The sequence below is a fragment of the Coffea eugenioides genome, chromosome 4, assembly GCF_003713205.1.
Source record: "Coffea eugenioides isolate CCC68of chromosome 4, Ceug_1.0, whole genome shotgun sequence".
Taxonomy (NCBI): domain Eukaryota; kingdom Viridiplantae; phylum Streptophyta; class Magnoliopsida; order Gentianales; family Rubiaceae; genus Coffea; species Coffea eugenioides.
The window spans coordinates 38,728,772-38,744,857 of NC_040038.1; positions in this window are offsets into that span (position 1 = coordinate 38,728,772).

Below are 16,086 nucleotides of genomic sequence, written 5' to 3' on the forward strand. Positions count from 1 at the left end.
CAAGAGATGTTCAAGAGGAGATTGCAAAATTACATGGGATGAATGCAATTCAAAAAGAGAAAAAGAAGAGTTGGCCCAAATGGCACTAATGGCCGTTGGAGAAGATGAGGTAAGTTCTTATCACTCTTCTTGTGATGAAGATAATGAAGATGATGATGTGAAAACTCTTATGATTAAAATGCATAAAAGTTTGAAAAAATCTTATGCTAAAAATAAAGATTTGAAAACAAAAATAAATGATTTGTTGGAAGAAAACTCCAAACTTTTTCAAGAAAACAAATGTTTGAGAATGGAAAATGATGATTTAAAAAATCAAAAAGGTGTTTTTGATTGCAAAAATAATTTGAAAAGGAAGTTGGAAGAGAAAACAAAGTTTTATGAAAAAATGTTGGAGGAACAAAATTTGTTAAAGAAAAGAATTAATGACTTGAACGAGGTTCTCCAAAATGAAAAACAAAAGTTTTCTCAAACAAAAGAAAGCAAATCTTTTCAAGGCACAAATAAGTTTGCTAAGAAAATTAGTTGCATTAAATCCACTTATGTGCAAAATACTTCTATCATGTGTCACTTTTGTTGCCAATTTGGACACATGCAAAATGATTGCTATGTAAAGAAAAATATGAGAAAAGGTATGAAATCCATGTGGATTGCTAGATCATGTTGTAATAACTCCCAAGGACCCTATTATGGTCTTGACTTGAAAAATAAAGGGGGAGTTTGCTTTTTGATTGATGCCAAAAGGGGGAGTAGGATTTATTGAAATTTCTTTGCATGTTGGCACTTTCTAAGGGGGAGCTTTATTTGAACTTATTTGATAAAAGAAATCTTCATTTTGTTTGTCATCATCAAAAAGGGGGAGATTGTTGACCTTGGTCGATCAATCCTTGGTTTTGATGATTAACAAACCAAAATGTAGATTTGGTCTAATGTTTTTATGTGAGAAATTTGTTAGAATCAGGTTCAATGGTGTCAAGGAAAGAAAACCAACCAAATGAAGAAGCAAAATCAGGTCACTCATGTCGGACGGCCAAAAGGAAACTATCGGACGTCCGAAAGGATGAAGAACATCAAGAAGGAAACTCTGTCGGACGCTCGTGAGGAAGCATCGGACGTCCGGAAGGATCGGACGCACGCCTCGGACGCACATCGATCGCATCGGACGTCCGAGAAATTTCGCAAAGATTTGATGACTCTCTGCCTACGTTCGGACGCAGGGTTCGGACGTCCGACAGGTGGTTCGGACGTCTGACAGGCACCTGTCGGACGTCCGACAGGCCAACGGCTAGTTTTGACAGCAATTAATATTTGACCGTTGGAGAGTCTTTTGGAGCCATTTCTCACCTTCTATAAAAACCCCAAAGCACAAGAAGACTAGAGACTTTTGCCAACACAAAATACAAGCTTACAAGTGAGATTTTTGAGTAGAAAGATTCTTTGTTGGTTGTATAAGGGGTTGGGGAAGTTGGGTTGTGAGGTTGCTCAAGTGAAGGTTACTCTCTTGGAGTAGTAAAACCTTGGTGAAGGTGAACCAATCACTTGGAGTGGTAAAACCTTGGTGAAGGTTGCCTCATTTGTATAAAATAGTTCTTAATTGGGTGAGTGATCTTTCAAGTGTAGGTTGTTGAGGGTTAACTAGAATAGTTGTAAAACTCCTTGGCTCAACCAAAGAGTATTTGGGGTGAGGAAGGAGTGAGCCTTCACTTGTACATCTTGGTTAGCATCGCCATCAATTGAAGAGGCTATTGGTTTGATATTTGGTTTGCATTTCTTATCTTTTCTCTTTAATTAAGTTTTCTTTATTGTGCTTAAATTTGATATATCTTTGTGCATCATTGTGAATTTGTTTGTACTCATTGGGTTGCACCGGGCTCTTACATTGGTGTCTTGAAAAAGTAAAAAACAGAACGTGGTTTCATTATCTAGTGCAGAGGCTGAATATCGAGCTATGCATCATGCTATCACAGAACTCTCTTGGCGGAAAATTCTCTTAAAGAGATTGGGTTTGGTCCAAAAGGTCCTATGGTATTATTTTGTGATAATATGGCAGCCATTAAGATTGCAAATAATCCTGTTCAACATGATCGGACAAAGCATGTTGAAATTGATAGGAACTACATCAAAGATAATCTTGATTTCGGGACAATTGAAATTCCCTATACTAGAAGTTCAGATCAGTTGGCTGATATTATGACTCCTGCTGTTGCTAGTAGCTTATTCAATGCATCTCTATCCAAGTTGGGCATTTGTGATATTTATGCCCCAACTTGAGGGGGAGAGTTGGTAGGAGTTAGCTGTAATTAGTCTAAGAATACAGCTATGTAATTAGTCTAAGAAGAATACAGCTATATACAGCTGTACATGGCTGACCATTTAATCTATTTACTTGTATAAATAGATCAATGAAATATATGAAAGATATACTTTTTAGCATATTTAATAACTCAACTACTTGAATTTAGCATGTGAAGTAAAACTTTCAACTCATCTATGAAAAATTTTCAGAGCCAGTTGTCTTCTATTTATTTTGGGAGAAGATGACAAGTGCTCATATCAAACATGAAATTTATTCCAAGTAATTACAAGACCAGGTGCTAGAGAACTTTCGATGTACATTATGTCTCATAATATAAAACTGGTAAAATGTACCAACTATTAATACATGTTATTGTCTCAAGGAATTGGTGAGTGGTGACTAAGTATCCTTATGTTTTCGAAAGAGATAACTTACAGATAAAGAACAACATAAGTTTTAGTAGTGCTAAATATTTTCGAAAACTCTTTATTTTGGAAAAAGTAACTTGATCAGTTCCGAATTCCCTTGGATCAATATTTGTTACTTGTCCTTTATTTCTTTACACTGGAAATACAAATGCAGCCTCGCGCTTTTGCCTTAGTAATTGTTGGACATACAATTTGGTGAAACTTCATGCACATAACTATTATAGGACAACTGGTGTACTGTTTAGTCAATAAAACTAAAGCAAGACCAATTATGAAATTTGATTATTATTTATGCCACTGTTTGAGGTGATTAACTAACCAATTTAAATAGTTTCTTTGGTTAGACATGTTAAGTTCATGAGTAAAGAATTATATCCACATTGACTCAAAAGAAAAAAGAGCAGTTAATATGTAAGTAAGGGTCCGAGACCTAATAACTTAAGTTTTAGGGTCAAAATTGGAGTCCTACTTATATATTAAATTCTTTGAAAGACTGTCTCGGAAGTGTTTCATCCTAACAAGATGAGACCAAATTATTCTATCTACAATAAAAGTAGGACCATCTGGATTTATGGGATTCAAATGTAGTTCAAACTTCCCATCGATTGTTAGTGTAGAGTTTCTTTTGGTTCCAGAGAAGCAAAGAAAGAATCAATTGTTAGTGTTTCTTTTGGTTCCCATCGATAAAGAACCTAGAATTGCTTGTCATTTTCTGAAGCTGGGGTATATTGTAAAGGTACATCCTTTCTGGTGTTTTTAGTTTCTCTTGTATGAATATTTAGTCATGTCACCATTGTTTTGAATGCCCTTTTTAAAAATGTCAAAGATGAGGAAATTACTTTTTCCTTGTATAATTAAGAGAATAGAACCAAGCAATGCAACTGCAAAACTTGTGAAGTAGAAGATCACTCTCTGAGGCATCTATTGAAACACAAAATTAGAAGGGTTAATTGATTAAAGTGGATAATATCAATATTGTTCTAATACATCTCAACGTCAACATTTAACATACATGAGCCATTTTTTGAAGTTTTCCATTACTTAGAAAAAAGGCTTATTGGCAATCATTGACAAATCAATTGTAAGAAACTCATAAAACACACACCATATGAGATTGAGAATACTAATATCTGTATTCTCAAACATCAACGTTCTAGGAATTAGCCTCATCAAGAATTATCTCTGTATTCTCAAACTAAATGTAGTAGAAATTTCACTAATATAAAATGGTGTCAACTAAGATTATTGTTTTCTCTCCCTAAAAAATTTGTGAACTTAGCTACCCAAGATAGAACTAAAGGCTTGTGGAACACTTGGTAGAAACATCTTTTTCGTAGTATATAAACTGTTGGTATCATGTACATAGAATGCAAATATCCATCTCAAAATTTTAAGGGCACGGAAATTGCAAACACAACCATCCAAATGTGTACGTGTATTTAGAAATAGTACTCAGAAAAGTAAGTACAAATGTGTAAATGTGATAACAAAACACTTTGGAATTTTTGGGTTGCATGCCTAATCCTGTTTTGTTTTCTGTGCAATCAAACCTGTCACCTAATTGATTGAATTAAAAGATTCCAAAAGCTTTAAGGTTCGGCAGTTTGAAAGATGCTGCTGATGCATGTTCCTCCACACGCAATTGGCTGTAATATGTTTATTTAGAGCCAACAAATATGTAAATGATTTCAGTAGCATAATGATGACAAAACCAACAAAACTAAATTTCCACTAATTATTATTTTTTCTTACCACAATCCACTAATTATTTAAGTGTCTCTAACTTTCCATTTGGCAAAGCTGACCTTATATAGCTGATAGAAACTGTTCGAGTTTAGGTCATGACACCTATGCAAATATAATTTTCTTAATTTTGTACTACATCACAAATTCATAAACCCTTTATTACATGAAGTACAGCAAACTCAGATTCTTTCGAAAAACAATGTGGAAGATCAGAAGGGTTGCTGCTGTAGGATTCGATTCTAAAATCCCGTTGGACTTTAAGTTTATTATTCTCTACGCTTTTACAAATTCACCCTTTTACTTCTTTTTGCAAGAAGGTTGTGTAATTAAGTTTGGAATACAACAAGAAGTCACTGCTGGTGATTGATGACATAGACGGCAAGGATATTACCCAGAGGGGGAGCTAAGACCCCATATTAAGTTGGGGTCAAATTTTAGTACAATAACACTTATTTTTTAAAAAAAATAAAAACTACTAACTTTACATACAAGTTAAAATTAAACCATACGTGTACTTATTTTTTTAAAATGTTGCAAAATTAATTCATTATTAGTTTTGTTAAATACATCTTTTTCAATGTAACTAAATGAACCTCTTGATTTTTTTAAAAATAATTTGTGAATCACCATCAACTTGATTTTCTACGAGTTTCTTTTAAGAAATTTATCTTTACTGTGTTATAAATAAAAATCGTAATAATTTAATTTTGTATTATAAATAAAAAATTTATTGTCCACTTGAGAAATTCTTGTTTTTGGAAACTTTGAAATTTGAAGAATTAATTTTCTCACTCTACTCAAGAAAGTTCACCTCTTGTTTTTGGAAACTTTGGATAAATTTATTCTTGAACTAACTTCTATAAATAACTTGAAATAAATTCAAAATTATTGTGATGGTAAGAATTATGAAATTTCAATTGTTCAGGGTCTATGTATATAAAAAAAAGAGAATTTAGTAAAATTTAGTGGTGTCAAATAAGATGAAACTTTAAAATTTTTTAAATTACCTAAGCCTAAAAACTAATTTTCTAAAATTAAGTGGGGTCAATTCTTGCTTGCACATGGCTCCGCCACAGATATTACCATCTTGGGCAAAGAAAAAAAAAGAAAAAGGCTTTAGATGAACTTAAATTGGGTACCTCAGTTTTTTTTTTTTGTCTACACAGGGGTGTCCGGGTCAATTCTTACGGGACCCGACTAATCCCCTGCAGTCCGGCCAGGCGCTCCAGCCCAATCCAAACGCGATATGTGCGCGGAGGAATCCAGCGGAGTAGAGGGGTACCTCAGTTAGTAGTTCCAATTTGATTCAAGTCAGGGATTTTCAGTTTAAGTGCTCATTAGTAATCTACTTGCTCTTGATACCTAGAATTTTAGTAGATCGATCTCATGTTAATTAGCCACAATTTCTTTTATAGTTGTCCCAGAAAAGTTATCATCTATGATAATGAAATATTGATATTTTGACAATGACTGGAATTAATCCATGAATGAAATTTTTACGAAGACATTTCAAGTTTGAAATATATATCGATATTTTTATAAAAAAAAATGAGATATTTAATTGGTCTATGACTTTAATTGAAAATGTTTTACGGAAATTATAAGAATAAGATTAACAGGAAAAAAATGCTACATTCTTGAAACTATTTCTCTACTCAAAGCGACCGCTTAAAAGAAACAAAAACCTTACCAAAAAAGTTATAGAAACCAAAATGAAAATGGGGAAAAAAAAGGTACGTTCCCATGACTTGGACAAAAGCCATGTGCTGCACAGTTAATATTATAAAATTATTGGACTAACTCTAGTTTGCATCCCCAAACTTAGATCTTATTCTCACTTTGCACTAAACTAATTTTGAACACTTTGTACCATAAATCCCTTAAATTTGTCTCATTTAAGCCCATTAATGACATTGTTAGCAAAACTAGGACCATACAAATCAATGAAATTGAATCATCTTGTTTCAACTACAATCCATCTTGCTATTTTTGTATGCTGTGTATCAATATTTCACTGTTAACAATTCTGACTACCGAGAAATTAATTTAACCTAAGAAAGCTGTAACTGTAAAACAAGAAGCTAGAGTGGGGTCAAATTTGAATATATTTATTCAAGATTAACTCGTAAAATGTTAATACCTAATGTCTAGTAGTCAGCTCAAACTTGATTGATTTTAATATCCTCATTAAAGATAGCTCCGTTTGGATTAGTTATTTTTTAGGATATTTTTGAAATATTTCACCGTAGTAGTGTATATGAAAAACTTTTACTATAGATATTTTTTGAAACATTTGATATATTGTATAGATGAAATGTTTTTTGAATTGTTTTTATTTGTGTGTTACTATAATATTGTATTTGAAATTTTGTTTTTGAAAAAATAGGCCAATCCAAATGGATATATCTTCGCATTGCTACTTTTAAATATCACATAAAAATGTGGGCATTTTTTTGGCCTTTTTGATCCTAAACTTTTACAATAAAATCAATTTCATCCTTTATACTTTATTTTAACCAATTTTAGCCCGCAAACTAATATTTTACTTCCAATGCAGGACTTATACAGCAGTGCTACGACATTTTACACATTCCTTGAAGCTAGAGAGGGACATAATGGTCGTAAATGAGCCAAATCCCGTTGTGACGTAAAACAGGAGACGAATTTCGAATCATGCATTTGAGAAATATATACACCATCGCTTTAATTGGAAAGGGAGCTTTGATAATTGGCAAAGCTTATATGGAAGCAACAACAAACAATGACAATGACTGAAATGTAAATGTCATGTAATTAACTCTTGGATGGTGGAGAGAGCACAACATATATAGTCCACTTGCTGCGAACCAAAGTCCTAAAGGGCCCTGGCTCCTTCTAGCCGAATGTGACTTTTCTTTGCATTTTCCTTTTTCTTTGTCCCGCCTAAATGGAAGATGTTTAGTGATATATATTAACCTTAGAGGTTTAAACATACATATATAAGGCTAGATTTTTGTAAGATTTTAGTTTGGAGAAGGTTTCTCTATTTAATTATCAAATAAATCACATTGAGATCTTCGGAAAGTTAGCAATTTGTCTTCCGGTTTTGTATTGAACTGTTTGACAAAGTCCTTAGGATCCTAATCAAATGAATAGATGAAGCAAAGGGCAATTGACACCTTCGTAAGAATAGTTTAAGTTCTTAAAAGCATTGAGGATGAATAAATTTCAAAAGATTGATTCTGCCATACACTCTCTTATGCATGCATATATGAGCCATTTCAACTCAAGTCTAAGTTAGGACTTTGATCAAAAGAAAATTTGAACTTGCATGATTAGATGCCAATCTTGAAAAATCCTTCTTGTACCTCAATCTGGCAAAAGAACTTGGCCCGTGAGATTTTCAAAAGAAAAAATTACATGACTTACCCCAACACAATATAAGAAGATATCATTCTTCCTCTTTTTTTTTTTTTCTTTTGATGTATGAAACTAAAGAATTAATTTTTACAGGCTCCTCAGCTTATACTGTCTTGTTTATAAAAACTGGCAATGTTGCTTGCTCAAGGTGAATGAGCATTTAATCTTCCCAGTCCGTACCCTACTTACAGCGACTGGTGAGAATGGTGAGCCACGACTATCTAAAATTTGCCTTTTACCGTATTGACCCTTTCTCAAAGTTTGTTAATTAACCTTTAACATTTAAGTTATGGATTTATCTTTTCTACATTGTTAATGTATATACTGACGTGTCTAAATGCATGTCATATTATTTTAATGTAAATTTAAAAAACAAACTTAGTATGTATGACATGCATGTAGACCCGTAAGTATATACACTAACGATGCATTTGTCTCAAGACACTTCTAAGATTTGTTTTGTTGTGTTCGTCGTCTAATGTCATGGTCGATTTTGAGTACTGCCATTTTGATCAAATCAAGTCGGCAATATTAATATGAATTTTTTTTTTGTATGGAAAGACAAGAATAATTCAGGAATACAATCCAAAACCTTCTTAACATTCTTTCGTGTCTTTTGTTTATTAGCGATAAAAGTTTCTGGAAACTCTGTTGTCAGAGGTTTAAGGTACAAATCCAAGGAAATATGTTAATAAAATGCCAAATTAAGAAAGTAGGGCTTAGACAAGAGCTTCCTAGCTTTCCTAATTAAGCATGTGGGTATAATATGAAAGGAAAATCTTTGTGCATAATCACTCTCTTAGTGCATGCCAAATTCTAAGCTCTAACGGTCGAAAGTCACCAAGTTCAGTTCATTCATCCATTCATGTCTTTTGATAAGATGCATTTGTGAGTTCCATTTCTCCTTTTCTTTATTTTCCTTTGAGATATGTAGAAAATTATAACGTATTACACAATTCAAAACTCTACACTAAAGAAAGTTTGAGGATAAAAAATTTGTACACTCAAAACCGTATAATTGCTTGCTTGGTAAAAGGTTCAAAACACATGTTTGTATGCAATACATCAATATTTTCACTGTTAACAATTATGACTAGCAGGAAATTAATCTAATCTTATAAAGCTGTAATTGTGAATCAAAAAGCTAGAGCAAGGGTTTATTTGTTTTTAACTTTTTGGTTTGGCTATATTTGTTCGAATTTTACTCTTCAAATTAATTTTAATACCTAATGTCTAGTGGTCAAATCAAATTTGACTGGTTTTATCCTTATTCAATAAGTCTATTTCTTGGCATAGTTGGTACTTTTAATTGTCATATAAAAATGTAGGCAACGCCCATTATTCTCTTCCACACCAGCCAATGCCCTCGTGATAACAAAATTGAAAGGGTTTGAGTGGCTCATGCTAGCACCACAAATGAGCCAAATTCCCTTGTGATGTAAAACAAGAGACTAATTTGGAATTATGCATTTGACAATTATACCAATTGCTTTAATTGGACACCAGAATTTAGAGGCGCATTTGACAATTTTTAACGCTCATATGGCAGCAACAACAGACAATAACAATGACTGAAATGTGGATGTCATGTGCTAATGCTGGATGGTGGAGACAGTACAACATATGAGGCCACTTGCTTCGAACCAAACGGGCCATTGCTCCCTCTAGCAGATTGTGTGCATTTTCCTCTTTCTTTGTCCCGTCTCAATTAAAGATGTTTATTGATATTAATCTTAGAGGTTTAAATATATATATATATATATATATATATTGTCAATTATCATCATCTACTCCATTCCTATTTGCTTATTCCTACTCCTATTCTAGCCTAATATAGAGGAAGATCTAATTAGACTAATTGAAAAATCAACCGGGACTAAACTACCATCAGATCAGACGTATGGACTACCCACTCATATGAATTTGAAAAAATCACATATAATGAGAAAGGTATAGGAGGCAAAGTTTAAATTTTTAACCTTTCACCGCTCCAAGACTTGTTAGTTTGCAGCCAACAGCCTAAATGGCTATTAGTTGGCTTAAACATATATAAAAGTGTCAGGATTTGTCAGATTTTAGATTGGACAATTTTTCTTTGTTTACAAATGAAATAAATCGCATTGAGATCTTGGCAAAATTAGGAATGTCTTCCAGTTTTCTCTGTTTAATGGGACAATTAAGTCCTTCCTCCGTGAGATTAATTCTAGTAGTTCTTAAAAGTCTAGTGAAGCCCTTACTGCATGCCATAAGTATTGGAAAAAACAAAAAAGCATTGAGGATGAATAAATTTTAAGAGATCGATTTCAGCCATGGACTATTTCTTATGCATGCTTTATGATCATTTCAACTCAAGTCTAACTTAGGACTTTGATTTTAAAAAAAAAGTTACACTTGTGTAATTAGATGCTAAACTTGAAAGCCCTTCTTTTACCTGAATCAGGTAAAAGAATTTAATCTTGAAGATTTGCAAAAGAAAACGTGACATTAAACATTACTTAACGTTTGAACCCCAAAACAATATAAGAAGATATTGCACTGTTTTTTTTTTTTTTGGTGAGATTTAAGCATTAGGGGGTGCTTGGTTAGAGGGTATAGGAATCAAGAATTGGATTGAACCCCAAAATTGTTGCTTGGCTAATCGGTATAGGTTTTGAAATCTTGGAATGATTCATGAAAAATCAGCCACTCTCAATACCCAAGTAGATTGGAGGGTTTTGATGAATCCCACATTTGATTCCAAAATCTTAAAAAAAAAATTATTTTTGGGATTTTTTTTAAATATATACTGGCTCTGTTTCTATATATTAATATTTATTTATTTATATATATAATATTTTTTATTTCAATTTATTTTATAATATGTATATTAATATATATTTATATGTATATTAATATATATTTAATATACATATATTAATATATATTATTATAAATATTATAAAAAATTGAAATATATATTTATATATTAATATAAATACATTTATAAATATATATTTATATATATATTTATAAATATTTATATTTATATATAAATATATATATTTATTTCAATTGATATAATATATCTAATATACATATTAATATTAATATACATAATTGAAATATGCATATTAATATTAATATAATTTATATATAATAAAATATAAATATTAATTGAAATATACAAATTGAAATATATATATATATAAACAAATATATTTATATAAATATAAATATAAATAAATTTATAAATATATATAAATATATTTTAAACAAAAATATTTATATATAAATATATATTATTTATTTCAATTGATATAATATATATAATATACATAATTGAAATATACATATTAATATATATTAATATACATATTATAAAACAAAATTGAAATAAATATATTTATAAATTTATATAAATAAATATATTTATATTTATATTATTATATATATTTATATGTATATTAATATATATTTAATATACATATATTAATATATATTAATATAAATATTATACAAAAATTGAAATATATATTTATATAAATACATTTATAAATAAATATAAATATATATATATTTATTTCAATTGATATAATATATCTAACATACATGTTAATATTAATATACATAATTGAAATATACATATTAATATTAATATAATTTATATATAATAAAATATAAATATTAATTGAAATATACAAATTGGAATATATATATATATATAAATATATATATATATAAACAAATATATTTATATAAATATAAATATAAATAAATTTATAAATATATATAAATATATTTTATTCAAAAATATTTATATATAAATATATATTATTTATTTCAATTGATATAATATATATAATATACATAATTGAAATATACATATTAATATATATTAATATACATATTATAAAACAAAATTGAAATAAATATATTGATAAATTTATATAAATAAATATATTTATATATTTATATTTATAAATATTATAAATATATTTTAAACAGAAAATTAATATTTATATATGAATATATATATATGGTAGATGGGTATGGGATAAGCATTTGAATGAGGAAGAAGAGAGATATGAAAAGAAAAAAGAAATTAAAGGTAAAAAATTGATTATTAAATTTGATACCCATTCCTTACCAATATTTACCAAGCACCCCCATTTGTAATCATACCTTTGTCCAAAACCCATACTAAATTTTTTTGTATGATTCCAATTACAATTCCAATTCCTAAGCTTGAACCAAGCGCCCCCTTAATTTTTACAACCTTATCAACTCATAGTGTCTTGTTTATAATAACTGGCAACTTAAAACTGAGACCTTTAATCAAGGAGATTTAAAATCTTCCCAGTCCCCCGCCTTACTTATGGAGATTATAGTGGGTTATGGCACTATTTATACTAGGAAAGGGGAAGGGAGGATTGCCAATTCACCTGTGACGCCTCCACCTCCTTCTAGGGCGTACTCTAAGGTTTAGCAGACAGTTTATCCAATTTTCGCCAGAACTCACTCAAAATCTTCCAGTCAATAGCATTAACTCTAAAGCAAGCATTAAAACACCACAATTAAACATTACAAACCATCTATGTACAACTAAATGGATCAAAATACAAGTTGTTTAATTAATTAACTAAGTACAAAATGGATGGCAATTTACTTAAAACAAAGACTTCAACTCTTGAACTCACTATTCCCTGGTTCCACGTTTCCAACCCCTGTTAAAAGAAAACAACTAAAGGGGTGAATTTTTGCCCAGTGAAGTTCTAAGAAAATAGATAACCTTAAACACTGTATTTCACACTTTTAGTAATATATATAACAGGAACACCAAACCAATTAATAATAGGATAATTCATGAAACAATAATTAACAAATAGCACAATCAATATCAATGGATACGGTATTGATACAGACTCTAGAGGTGGCTTTCGTCCGTTTCCAAACGTAGCACTTAGTTTCGTTCAGTAATTCATTACACAACTCCTTACAATCACTTCACACTCCACCAAACTCCTCCTTATATCCTCCAAAGCAGTAAACAATTCCCTTTCAATCATTAATTATTTCATCACTCCAATAGGCGCCTCATTAAGGGGGTAACACTCGAGTATACCAATAAATAGTGCCCAAACTATCGACCTACTCAATCAAGTCCGTTGCTGGCTCGAATAGGCCGATCATCAATGGGATTTGGGCGTAGTTCAGCCGATGTCATAAAATACACATTTGGTTTACATTCATGCACAATTTCAATAACAATTAGGCATTTATCATTTTCAAAATTCATTTAGGTCGAGTGCAATAAAGTATTCGATCACCTTTTTAGTAAAATAGTAGCAATTGCCAATTTTCACTCTAAACAATTCAAATGTCAATAATCCAACAAGTGTCAGTCAACTAGGCACATAACATTTATCGTTCATCAAGTATTCAATTATTACAAACAAATATAGAACACTCACTCAAGTCAAATGGGTTACACCTTAGTCTCGGGATTGCTTTCGCGCTCACTATTGACTCCTGAGACATATTACATGTACCATGGTTATTTACTTTTGAGAAGTATAATTCTAGGAATAAATACTAAGTGCAATGTCTTTCATCCTCAAATCCGATTCTAAGTCGATTATACTAGGTATAATCGTTAAAAGACACTCAAAATATATATAACGTTCATTCTAATATAATTATAGTTAAGCTCAAGTACAGCAATATTGTATTAAAATCAACCCAACAATTCGAGTTAAAACCAAGAAATAATTAGGGTTAAGGTTTCGTTTTAAAGTTGGAATAATTTTCCAGGTTCGCCTCTTTCATTTCCCTTGCACAAAACATTAAATTTCTTGCTTAAATCAATTGAAAACTCTCATGCAATTCTATGGTCAATATTCTACGAGGGTATAAAATGCTAGAAATACAACATGCATGGCCAAAATTGTGCAAATAAATTTCCAGAAATTTCATTTTCTCATTCTCTTGTAACTCACCCAAATTCCTTGTTTAATCGAGTAATTACCACATGCATGCTAAGGATTAAGTGTTAAGAGGCATATGGAGCAAAGATATGTCAATTTTTTTCAGCCAAGAATTGGAAGATAAAGTTGGAAGATTCAAGCTTTCCCTTCGGCTCAAAGCTGGAAAAATTCCAGCAGGAAAACAGTATAAAAAATGAATTTTCTTCAATAAAACTCTTTATTTTTCATTCAAATCCTACATACTGTCAAGATTAATGTGTTATAAAGTGTGTTAAACAACAATATGCAATTTTACAGCCAAAATTCATGGAGGAAATGTAAATTCATTACAGTCAATTCAACAGAATATAAGTCTATTTGTTCAGAATATAAATCTTTGGTAATACAACAAAAAGTTAGAATAAAATTTTGTGAGTCTTACACATGACGTTGAAAACGATGTAGGTAATGTAACGCAAGTCTTATATATTTTTTTGGTTGCCCAATTGTGACTGACCATTGACCTTTAGCCGTAACCATTCCTATCTGCCCCTATTCATTTGTAATTTACTCTTTCCGGTCTCAAAGTCCGTTAATTAACTTTTGGTGTTTACGTTATTGCCAAATGTAAAGAAAACAGAAGTCATATTGCATTTTTCTGGGAGGTTGTTTTGTTGTGTTCATCATCTAATGTCATGGTTGATTTTGATGATTCCCATTTTGATCAAACCAAGTCGGCAATTTTAATACGAAATTTTTAGAATGGAAAAACAAGAATAATTCAGGAATACAATCCAAACCAAAACCTTCTTAAAATTCTTTCATATATTTGTATTTTTAGCAATAAACGTTTCTGGAAACTCTGCTGTCAGAGGTTTAAGGTGCAAAAACCAAGGACATATGTTAACAAAAGGCCAAATTAGGAAAGTAGGATTCAGACAAGAGCTTCCCGGCTTTTCTAATTAAGCATGTGGGTGTCCTATGAAAGGAAAATCTTCATGCGATGATAGCATAATCCCTCCCATAGTATATGTTAAATTCTAAGTTCTAATACTCGAAAATCACCAAGTTCACCACATTCATCTTTTCATGTCATTTGACAAGATGCATTTACAAGTTCTATTTCTCCTTTTCTTTGTTTTCCTTTGAAATATACAGAAAATCATAACGTGTTACACAATTCAAAACTCTACACTGAAGAATGTTTGAGGAAACAAATTTTATATATCCAAAACCATATAATTAGGGTTATAGGGAAACTCTAAATAAATTATTTTTAGACTTGGTCTTGAATAAAAAGTTAGAATATGAAGTATGAACCCCAAGGATAGTTTCATTGACAAAGGAATTGTCCATCAGCATTAATACACAACTGTTTACTTGGTAAAAGGTTCAGAACACGCGTTTTCCTTTACACAAAATGTAACTGTATTGGAGCTCATAGTAACAAAAATACCGACATGTTCATTAAACCAATATATTGCACAAGCTTTTAATAGAAGCCTCAAAGGATTGTCCTGATATTTTTTCCTACAAGTTTTGTCTAAAAACTTTCCTTTCTAGTTACTTGCTTAGATTGTTGACTTAATAACTCATTGAGACTTTGATGCTAACCATAATCATTATTGACTTGATAAATATAGAAAAAAATTTATACTAAGCTACGATACGATTTAGTGACAAAAATAAATTAAAAGATGACCTACTTTTTTAATTTTAAAAATTTGATATTTATGTCTAAAATTAATTTTTTATACATTGATAGTGTATACAATTTTATTATCGGATGCATGGCACATAATTCGAATTTAAATTTGAAACTCAAATTTTGCATATGTGTGGTGCATCAAACCGTGATAGTGTATACATTGTCCATGTATATAATACTAACTCTTATGTCTATCTTAGAAATCTTGTGATTTTAACCGTTTTTTGTGGGTAAACTCGTGTACAACTAGTTACAAGTTCAAGCCCTTTCGTTAATCTTTTGATGCTATCCATGGTTGACTAACTTGCACGTTAAAGTGGGGTGAGCCTTATCTAGAGCTGTTAATCGAGCCGAGTCGAGCCGAGTATTTGGTTGCCGAGCTCGACTCGAGTTTAATTCGAGCCGAGCTTGACTCGAGCTCGTTAGGAAAACGAGCTTTAAAATGTGTTCGAACTCGGCTCGTTAAATGTACATGTGGCTCGAGTTCGAGCTCGAGCTCGACTCGTTTATCACAAACAAGTCGAGCTTCACGAGCTCGAGCTCGAGCTCGTGCAAATTAACCTTAATAAA